This window comes from Pleurodeles waltl, chromosome 4_1 (genome assembly GCF_031143425.1).
Source record: "Pleurodeles waltl isolate 20211129_DDA chromosome 4_1, aPleWal1.hap1.20221129, whole genome shotgun sequence".
NCBI lineage: Eukaryota > Metazoa > Chordata > Amphibia > Caudata > Salamandridae > Pleurodeles > Pleurodeles waltl.
Window position 1 is genome coordinate 929,837,520 of NC_090442.1, and position 12,133 is coordinate 929,849,652.

Genomic DNA, 12,133 nt, shown 5'->3' on the forward strand with positions numbered 1-12,133 from the left:
GATCATGAGGTTAAAAAAAGCAGTTAAACCCCATAGCTGTTATTAAAAGCTGGATCAGATTGCCCAGAATGGCTACCTGCTAATAGGTCCTGAAGTGAGGAAATGCCAGTCCCCCTTGCTCAACCTCCAATTCTAATGTTGCCTTCTTTACCCTAGACTTTTTATTCTGTCATAACATTTTTTTAAAATGATGTCAAGTTCTTTGAAATAGGAGTTAGGTATCCGTAAAAAGGAGATTAATAAAAAAAAACTAAAAGCAATGGCAGAATTTAGATTTTGATTAAAGCAACTCTCCTGATCAATGTAAGTGGTATAAAAGTCCATTTCCCATGCAATGCTTTATTCTTCTTGAAAGTTGCTCTGTAATTTAGTTGAAAAAGTTCAACGAAATTGTTAGCAACACAGATTCCTAAATAATGTATGCGATGCTGAGGTAACAATTGTAGACTGCCTGGAAGATCCGATTTGGAAGCATTACATAATACAAATTAAGTTTTTGCCTCATTCATCTTGTAGCCTTCTATACTGATAAAACGTTTGATTTTATCAATCAAACACTGTATACTACCACTCTTCCACTTTAAGTATAATATAATGTCACCAGTGAACAGCTTTATTTTAGACATTCCTTCCAGTGGTGGCATAACCAAGTTATTGTTTTGAATCCTGAACGTTAATGGCTCTTTATAAAATGTAAAAAGAATCGGGATAGAGGGCACTCCTGTTGGGTGCCGCTGCTGATCTTAACTTTCCCCACTTCTTTTGAGTTAACAAGAACCTTCGCCTCTGCCCCTCACATATAGATTCTTAAGCATATTTAGAAATTGAGCTGGAAACCCAAACTTCTCTAAAATAAAAACACTGCTGCCAGTTTACCCGATCAAATGCTTTTTTGGCATCCATCATCCAAATTGCCACTTTCAGCTTGTTGACTGAAAAATAATCTAATGCTAGCATCAAAAACTGTGTATTTGCTGCCATTGATCTTTAGGGGAAAATCCGCTCTGGACTCTGTATCACCACCTGGGCCCCTAAAGCAACCCTATCAGTCTAAATTTTCATAAACAAGTTATAATCTGCATTTAACAGACTGATTGGGTGATACAAGTTGGAATCTGTTGCGATGTTATCTTTTTTGAGAAAACTGGTTTTCATAGATTCTTTGAACAAATTTGGGACCTCTAACCCCTCCCTCATTTCGTTGAACAATCTTGTTAAAAAAGTAAGGCGTTCCATTAGGAACATTTTGTAGACTTCTGATGGTATACCATCCCTACCTGAGGTTTTCGCATTCACCATCTCTGTTAGAGCATTGACTACCTCAATCTGCTCAGTTTTACCTGTCAGAGCACTTATTTGCAAACTTTATAGTTGTGGCAGCCCAAGTGTCTCTAAAAAATGCTCCAGCTTACCTTGGGGGACAACCTCCACTTCTTCCTGTATATACCTGCAATGCTTTAAAAACGCCTCCGCAATCTACCCTTCCTCCACTTCCCATCCTCCTGTGTCGAGGTTTTTCATTTTACTTATCACATGTCTATTACTTCTCACTTTTGTGAACCAGGCCAAATATTTCCAAATGTTTTGACATTCCTCACATAGCTTTTGCTGAAATGTTTTATCCCAGAAATTTCTTCTACCAAAAACAGATCCTTCAATCTTGTTTTGCTTCGTCAAGCAAGTTCTTCTTTTCCTGATATTGTGCCAAGGATATTGATTTGCCCTTGATTGCCAAAAAATCATTCATAGCTTTATCAACTATAGCTTGAAGTGTCTGGATTCTCCAAATATGAAGCTTATTACATCTCGCTTTATAAGCTGTAACTTGCCCCCTTAGTGTGGCTTTAAATGCCTCCCAAACCATGAAATTAGATTTGGTATTACAATTAATAAAAAAAAGAATCTTTTATAAAACCCTTCATCTCCACTAACCAAATCCGGTCTGAAAAGAACGATCTATCAAAATGCCACCTTGGCCTTACTTTTAGGAGTGGACTCAGATTTATTTGAAGCTAAACTATTGAGTGGTGAAAAAATGAGTTTGCTGCAATTTTTGCTGCCCTCCATTTCACTGTGTTTCTTATAAGAAAACATCTAATCGGGAGGCAGATCTAAATCTATGCCCGTAACATGAATATTGTGGAAATTCTGGGTGATCCACGAACCAAGGGTCGATTAACCTAAAATGCAGGTTTGTTACTTTCAGTAGCTTGGCTGTTTTTGATCTCAGCTGTTTTTTCACTTTATTTTAGGTGTCTTTTATCATATCTTGAATAAAGTTAAAATCCCCTCCAAACTATGATTTCCTCTGCTTTCATGGCTAAGTCATCTATTTGTTTCAGTGGTTGTGGGTCATCCATCACAGTGCCATAATAATTTACAAAATTGACCATTCTGTCCTTAACAAAAGCCTTGACCCAGATCCACGGCCATTGTTGTCCCTCTCTTCCTCTATTATTTTCCGTTCCACCAAGTCTGTAAACACAGTTGCTACACCCCTCATGGCCACCCCAGCTGAGGTGAAATAGGCTTGTGAAAACCTTCCTGGTAAACGCAATTTTGGGGTGTTGCTCTTAAAATGCATTTCTGGCAAATAGATAACATCAGGGCTGAATGAAAAGAGCCACTACATCAATGCACTAAGTTTACATCAATTTCGTACTCCATCCACATTGCATATTTAAATTTTAACATATTGCATTGCTCAGTTTTTTCTTTTAACCTCCACAATTCCTGCTATCACATAATCCAGGCATATGCACTTTCCTAACAACTTAGTCTTTGAATTTGACATCAACCGTTCCAGAATCACTTTTACCCTGCTCTTTTTGACTGCTCCCCCTCACCACCACATCCTTGCCCCACTTCATCCTTGGATCCGGGGGGTCCCCACCTTCCTCCCAAGGTTCCCTGCCCCCAAATGGTGCCCTGCCACTGCACCTTGTGTTGATTGTGTATCCCCCCTCACAATCTACTAAAACTCAGCCCAGTCTTAACACTAGACCTCAGAGAGACTGTTCCTTCACTTCTCAATCCAATAATTCACATTCATGGCATTAAAGACTTCTGCATTATTGACAAGAAAAATCTGTGCCTCCCCAACACTTGAACACCTGAAATTGATCATTAACCAATACTATTGACTTAGATTGTTGAAATAACAAGGCTTGCATCCCCATAAGTTTAAGGCCCAGATGTACAAGGCCCTAGTGCCACCAGAGCTCCACTTTTTATGATGCTCCAGTGGCGCTGTGCACTGTGTCACATTTACAAGGCAGCACAAAGTCCTTTTTTGTGGCTTAACACCACTTTGTACATATGGGTCCCTCCTACTCTGTTTTTTGTGTCAGAGAGGCGTGAAATAGGTGTTGCTGTGGGAGTTCCACAGCAACGCCCATTGCTTTTGACTCTACCCCAGATTTACAAGAAGGTAGTAAAAGTGCCAAATCACCATAGTAGATTGTTTATGTGCAGGAAGGGAGACCTTCCTGCACATAAACAATCAATCCTCTCAAAACAGACACCCTTACACTATGATGCAAGGGTGGCTCCATTGACTCAGGAAGCTAAATTTAGATGTCGGCCCAGGGGGAAACACAGGGGTGCGCCAACACCGTGCTGTGACACTTTTTAGTAAATCTTGCCCTAAATTCCATAACTAATCCTTGAGATGTTTTTGATGTCAAGCCACTGTTATAGATAGATCTGAAAACACCCTCTTATGAATGTTGTCTGATAAAAAGTATGATTTTTTATTGATCACTGTCTTCAGAATCTCCTCTTCAATCCAATAATCTGAAAAGTTGACCAAAATTACTCCTGGATGCTTCATGTTTACTAGCTGATAAGCTGGGACTCATGATCATCAGATCAGCTGGTGAGCCACTAAGATAAGCGTCCTAATAGGGGAGTCTATCACCTTGAGATTCACTCCCTTCCGGAATCCCGATAAATCAAAGGTTTGAGTGTCTCACATTATTTCCATGTTTCCCACCATGTTTTATAAATATCGAACCTTCTTTTGCTCAACCAGAAGTTGTCAAAGGAGCCCACTTTATCTTCCAGGTAAAAAATTATTTGTTCTACTTGCAGCAGGGGATGTATTCTGCCTGGGAACTGGTATCCTTACATTTAGCTTCCTCGTGTTTAAATAGCCTGGCTCCACCAAATCCATTGGACTGATCCTTCTGCCATGACTCCTTATGGCAGATGGACGCTTACCTCAGAATACCCGGAGCTAGTCAGCTCCACGTACCCTGGATCATCTATTATCAGCTCAGCAATAACTCGCTTCAAGTCGGCATCCCCAGCTAGCCAGCCTACTCATATAAGTCCTGTCCTTTCAGGCTCCAGATCCCCTGCCTCCTCTGTCTTCTTCTTCTATGGGCACTGTTGTGGATTTTGATGCGTTCAAATTCAGGAGTCGGGGATTTGCAAAAAAAACATGCCCTGAAGACACGGGCACTTCTGGCATCCAAACTCGAACAGCGTTTGCCATCCTAGCCGGCTGACTGAGCATACGCCCCACATGTATGTAAATCACAGGTGCGAATGCTAGTAGCAAGCCATGTGGGCTACTCCTGCTGCTCACCACCTTATGGGAAAAAAATCTCAACGATAGTAAGTTATGCTAAATAAAAAACTTCCACTCCAAGTTTGCATGGGTCTCTACTCCAACCCCAAAAAGATATTGTAGGAAAAAACTCTTTTAAAAATCACTGAACATGAATGTAATTGGAATGCTCCTCTGATAAACAGTGATTAATGCAAAAAATGTGATAGGAAATTGCATTTAAACAGCGAATTCCATGAAACTACATGACCCAGAATGACATCAAAGACTTAACATAACGTAAACCTGAACCCAGGAACTTTCTAGGGGACACTCATTTTAAAATGGGGGATCAGGGGAGTTTTTTCCTTGCAGAAGCACACTTGCACTTGCTCTTTGAAATGACTGAAAGAGTATAACTATGGGCACTTAGGGGGTCATTCTGACCTCGGCGGTAAAAGGTGCTTACCGCATGTCAGAAGACCGCCATAACACCGCCGCGGTCACGGTAAACCGCCACGGTCATTCTGACCCGCAACTGGCAAACCGCCAAAAACCCGACATCAACAAAAGTCCGCCACAGCAACGGCCAGCGCAAAACTGGCGATGACCAAACCTCCACCGTCACGCCAACAGAAATACGCCCATGCCATTCCGACCCACAAATCCCCGCAGCGGTCTTTCAACCACGGTATTCCATTGGCGGTACACACCGCCGCGGTCAAAATACACACACCTTTACAAAACACTACCACATTGGACAAATCAAAATACACACACCTGAGACACATACACACACCACTCCCACACACCCAATTAAATATAAAACGCACACCCACATCACCTACAAACCCTTACGACCACAATTGCGACTGAAGGACAGAGAGAGACAGCACAGCATAGAGTAGACCATCACACAGAGGCAAATCACAACATCACCCACACAATTTCCACGCACAAAACACCATACACCACCACACTCACCACACTCTACAACACATACACCACCCCTCACCTCATCCACACCACCCCATGGCACCCCAAAGACACCCCAGGTTCTCTGACGCAGAACTCAGGGTCATGGTGGAGGAAATAGTTTGTGGAGAGCCCCAGCTCTTCGGGGCACAGGTGCAGCACACCACCATTGCCAGGAAGATGGAGCTATGGAGCAGAATAGTGGACAGGGTCAACGCTGTGGGACAGCATCCACGCAATCGGGACGACATCAGGAAGCGGTGGAACGACCTACGGGGGAAGGTGCGTTCCATGGTATCAAGGCACAACATCGCGGTACAGCGGACTGGCGGCGGACCCCCACCTACTCTCCCAGAATTCACAGCATGGGAGGGAGTCTTGCACATCCTGCATCCTGAGGGCCTCGCAGGAGTAGGCGGAGGAATGGACTCTAGTAAGTCAAATCTCCACTACTTCATTCCCCCCACCCCACCTGCATGCCAAATCATACCCCCACCCTCACCCCACCCCCATCACACCAACTCCTTGCAAATTGCTCACCATCACAACTCACCCATCCCAAAACCTAGCCCTGCATGCGTCCCCAAAGCATGGACACCCATCACCAAAGCATGCCCACTGCACACACCCATCACCCCCACAAGCCACCATCACAAAAGCCCCCACAAGGGAATGCCAGCACTGGGGTACACGGCCACCCACCCATTACACAAAATGACACACACAGAAGCAATAACCATACTCTTATACCCCTGCAGGACCCGAACGCCACCACACCGCCACGGAGGGTCCAGAGATGTCCATCCCACCCCCAGATGAGGCCCCCAGTGATGACAGCAGCTCTGTCTCCCTGGACCCAGATGACCAGCCCGGCCCATCGGGGACCTCGGGACAGTCGGTTCCCCACAGACAGGCACAGGCTACACCAGACCTAACCCCCTCTGGGAACACCAGCACAGCTCCCACCCAGCGGGCCCATGCCTCTGTCTCCAGGACATGTCAATCAGCGGTGTGTCCACCACTACAGGGCAGCCAGGTTGACCCACCACCCCAAAAACAACAGGGACCTGGGGGCAGTCGTAGTGGGCACACCGTCCAGGGGACAGAGGCCCAGGGAAACAGGGGAACTGGGAGGGCTGCTGTGCGACAGGGGGGGGACAGGCCCAGAGAACCGACTCTCCAAGAGGCCCTCTCCTCCATCATGGGAGCATACCACCGCTCCCAGGAGACGACGGCTACGGTACTGGCCAGGTTCCAGGAGATCCAGGTACTGCAGGAGGAACAGTACATGGGGTTCAGAGTGGAACTGAGAAACATTAGTTCCGCAATGGGGACCATCATCGTGGCCCTTAACCAGATAGTCACCACATTGCGGGACCATGTGGCACCACAAAGGGCCCCTGTCACTAGCATGGACCAGGAACAGCCTACCACCTCCGCCGGCGCTAGTGGACAGGAGGCCCCCACACAACGACAGGCCACCAGAACCCCACCTCCTGCAGAAGAAGAACCACCCCGCAAGCGGTCCCTGAGATCTCACAAGAAGACAGAGTAGGATGCCAAGACCCCCGCCAGCAAAGGATACCCCCTGATGTCATCCCACTGTCCCACATTGTCACCCTGTCCAACCTTGAACTGCCCCTGCTCCATCCTTCCACAGGCATATGGACAATGCACCTGTGAGACTGAAAACTGGACTCTGCCATGGACATTACTCCACCATCACCCATCACTGTTTTAAAATCATGTTCCTAAATGTAGCACTTTAATAAAATCACTTATTGCACTTAAAAAATCTGGAGTCTGCTTGTATTTTGAACAAATGTATTAGACATAACGGTGCAAAAATGTTCAGTTACATTGTGATGACAACATACCACTGTCACACAGCTGTAGTCCATGGGCAAACAAAGCAGAGGTCACGCAGTGGGGCCCACAGCTCTGAAAACGGAAGGGAAAGTCACAACTCAGTTAACAGGAACTGGGGGGAAACTCAGACAGTAGAGAGGCAGGAGACTTTAAGTAAATGTAAAATGGCGTGGTTGATTCGTACCTGTGTGCTACTGAAAATACTGTTGTATCACTGTGTCCCTGTTGTCTGTGTCGTCCCCGTCGACTTCCTCCTCTTCACTCTCCACAGGCTCTACAGCTGCTACAACACCACCATCTGGACCATCCTCCTGCAGGAAAGGCACCTGGCGTCGCAAAGCCAGGTTGTGAAGCCTACAGCAGGCCACGATGATATGGCACACCTTCTTTGGTGAGTACATTAGGGATCCACCTGTCATATGCAGGCACCTAAACCTGGCCTTCAGGAGGCCGAAGGTTCTTTCTATAATCCTCCTAGTTCGCCCATGGGCCTCATTGTAGCGTTCCTCTGCCCTTGTCCTGGGATTCCTCACTGGGGTCAGTAGCCACGACAGGTTGGGGTAACCAGAGTCACCTATTAGCCACACACGGTGTCTCTTTAGCTGTTCCATCACATAAGGGATGCTGCTATTTCGCATGATGTACGCGTCATGCACTGACCCAGGGAACTTGGCATTTACATGGGAGATGTACTGGTCAGCCAAACAGACCACCTGGACATTCATCGAAGGATAACTTTTTCTGTTCCTGTACACCTGCTCACTTTCACTGGGGGGAACCAAAGCCACATGAGTCCCATCAATGGCACCAATGATGTTGGGGATATGTCCAAGGGCATAGAAATCACCCTTCACTGTAGCCAAATCGCCCACCTCAGGGAAAACAATGTAGCTCCGCATGTATTTCATCAGGGCAGACAACACTCTGGACAAAACCTTAGAAAACATAGGCTGAGACATCCCTGATGATATGGCCACTGTTGTTTGGAATGATCCACTTGCCAAAAAATGGAGTACTGACAGAACCTGCACCAGAGGGGGAATCCCTGTGGGTTGGCGAATGGGGGACATCAGGTCTGGCTCCAGCTGGGCACACAGTTCCTGTATAGTGGCTCGGTCAAGTCTATATGTCAGTATGACATGTCTTTCTTCCATTGTCGACAGGTCCACCAGCGGTCTGTACACGGGAGGATTCCTCCATCTCCTCGCAAGTCCCAGCGGACGGTGCCTAGGAAGGACAACATGGAGCACAGAGTCAAGCAACCCACAGGTACGTAACCACAGCTTGCACAGTACACGATTCGCTATGCATTGAATGGCTTGTATGATTGGCAATGTAAGGCCTAGGCCTGTGTGACGCTGTAGAAATTAAGCCATGTGGGCCCTTGAGATGGCGGCTTCCTGACCTGTGAAGTGTGACAATGGGATGTGAGGTCAATGCGCTGGCGTGGCACACCGTGGCGGTAGGCGGTCGCAAAGCAGCATTGGTTAACATTGAACCCTATGGGTCTCATGAGCCAATGACGATGTGCGCCGGCGGTCGCGGTACGCACCGCCGCGGTACGCACCACCGCAGGCATGACCGCCATTTTCTATATGCTTAATCACTCGAGACCTGATCATCCACAGGAGAGGACCTATACTGCAAGTGCTGCTGTGACCTCGGTCTGGAAGAGACAATGGCTGCTGCGACTGGGGAAAGGGCCCCTGCCTTCACATCTGAGGAATTGGAGGAACTTGTTGATGGGGTCCTCCCCCAGTATGCGCTACTCTACGGTCCTCCAGACCAACAGGTAAGTACACAGGGAGCACGTTGTATGGGCTATGCCTGTGTTGAGTGGGGTGGATGTAAGATGGTGGGGAGGGGAGCGAATGAGGAATGCAACGCACGACAGATGAGAGCATGTGCCACATGGCAAGGTTGGGGAGGGGGGGCCACTCACATCGACCATGCAGAAAAATGATGATATTTCTTTTTCCACCCTGTACATGTCACATAGGTCAGCGCCCATCAGAAGATCGACATTTGGCGTGCCTTCGCCAAGGACGTCCGGGCCCTGGGGGTCCACAACAGACAGGGCACCCACTGCCGCAAGAGGTGGGAGGACATCCGCCGCAGGAGCAGAAAGACCGCTGAGGCTCTGCTGGGGATGGCCTCCCAACCTAGGAGGGGTGCCACACGGCAATTGACCCCCCTGATGTCCCGGATCCTGGCGGTGGCCTACCCCGATTTGGATGGGCGCGTGAGGACACAAGCAGACACAAGGGGGTGAGTCTCAGCACATTCTGCTATATTAGCGCACAGTGGAGGTGTCTGGGTGGGGGAGGAGGACTGTGGCTATCTCTAGGCCAGGGCGGTTTCTGTAGGCTGGGCCCCTCCGTTAGGCATGCCCCTGTGCCCCCGCCCCCCACCTCTGTAGGGTGCTAACTACAGCTATCCATGGCCCGGGCTCACCTGTGTGTGCAGTTGTCCTCCATAGACTTGTAGGCCAAATCACAATAATTGAGTAGTGTACCCCGAGTGCGCGGCGTAGTGCAGGGGGCTTCTGTGTCTGTCCTCTCCGCCAACGGTGCCGCCAATGCATGCACTCAACATGTCTTTCTTTCTTCTCCCCCCCCTTTTTTTGGTTTTCCTGTTCATGTGTGCATTAGCATCATCAGGCGGAGGAGAAGTGGCATCGGCGCACGAGGGAGCTGCATCTCACATGGCCCCGGAGGGCCCTGCAACCGACTCCGAGTTCACCAGTGAGACGGAGGGCGAGGGGAGCTCCACAACGGGGACCCGTGGAGACGTCAGCGACACCGACACGTCCTCGGAAGGGAGCTCCCTTGTGGTGGCGGCAACATCCGTGCCCACCGCAACAACAGGTACAGCCGCCACCCAGCGCACCAGCTCCGCCCTCCCAGCAGCCCCTCAGCGTTCGCCCCGTGCCCGCTCGGCCAGGAAGCCGGGCATCTCCTTCGCCCCAGGCACCTCAGGCCCTGCCCCAGTTACCCCTGCTGCCCTCAGTGCGGAGAAAGGGGAGGGGCATCGGAGCAATGCATACCTGGAGGGCATTCATTCGGGTCAGGCTGCCCATCAGCGATCGTTCAACGCTCTGGCCTCAGCACTGACGGCAGCCATTGTCCCTGTCTCCAGCCTCCCTCCTCCAACTCCCTCCACCCAGTCCCACTCCCCTGTTCCTCTGCCTATCCCAGACACACCTACAGACCACCCTGCACACACATCAACACCCAAGGGCAGCTCATCCAGACATAAGCACCACAGATCACACAAGCATTCACACAAGCAACATCCACATGCAGACATGCCAACAGCCACTGCCTCCTCTGTGTCCCCCTCCTCCTCGTCTCCCTCCTCCCTCCCTGTGACGTCTCCACTCACACCTGCACACACACCACCATCAGCCAGTACGTCCATCACCAGCACACCCACCAGAGCACTCCGCACACGTGCAGTCACCACCCCCACTGCCATTTACACGTCCCCTGTGTCCTCTCCCAGTGTGTCTGTCACCCCCTCTTCCAAACCACACAAATGCAGGCAGCCACCCACCCAACAGCCATCCACCTCACGACAGCCTCCGTCACAAGCACCTGCACCCAAAGACAGCACACTTGACTCTCCTACAACCACATCCTCTTCCTCCACTCCCATACCCACTGCACCTACCCTTCCCATTGCTCCTAAAAAGTTTTTCCTCTCCAAAATTAACCTCTTTGCATCACCTGACCCACCCCCTCCATCTCGTAAGAGTCCAAACAGCACCTCAGCCACCACAAGCCCTGCACCTACTAGGACCATAGTTCAGGGCTATTGGAGTCCACCAGCTCCTAGGGCCGGAACATCGGCCAGCAGCAAGGGGACAGCCAGCCCACCCCCTGGGAAAAGAACCAAAAAAGGGAAGGGCCGGCGCGACAGGCCTGAGACGGCTGCCCCCAAGGACACTACCCTTGCACCATCACTTGGCACATCCACAAAGGGAGGCAAGGGCCCCAGAGATTCGGCGAAGGAGGGCAAGGGCAGCAGGGCGGACAAGTCCGGCAGCAGGCGAGCTGCCCAGGAGGGCCCCACCAGCCCCATTTCGGGTGGACGGAGGACACCCACGGGCCCAGGACTCCAGCACAGGAGGGTCTTGCTAGCGAAAGGTCGGATGGCGACTGAGCGGGAATTATTGGCCAGATCTGGTTCCCTAGGAACACAAGACAAGCATCACTGAACAGGGCCCCGCAGTGACAAGCACCGCTGAACAGGGCCCCGCCGTGACAAGCACCGCTGAACAGGGCCCCGCCAAGACAAGCACCGCTGAACAGGGCCCCGCCGTTACAAGCACCGCTGAACAGGACCCCGCCGTGACAAGCACCGCTGAACAGGGCCCCGCCGTGTCAAGCACCGCTGAACAGGGCCCCGCCAAGACAAGCACCGCTGAACAGGGCCCCGCCGTGACAAGCACCGCTGAACAGGGCCCCGCCGTGACAAGCACCGCTGAACAGGGCCCCGCCAAGACAAGCACCGCTGAACAGGGCCCCGCCGTGACAAGCACCGCTGAACAGGGCCCTTCATCTCAAGCACCGCTCCGCTGGGCGCTTCATCTCAAGCACCGCTCCGCTGGGCACCGCCGTCTCTGAACTGCTCCGCTGGGCCCTTCCTGTCAAGCACCGCTCCGCTGGAACCTTCCTGTCAAGCACCGCTCCGCTGGGCCCTTCCTGTCAAGCACCGCTCCGCTGGGCCCTTCCT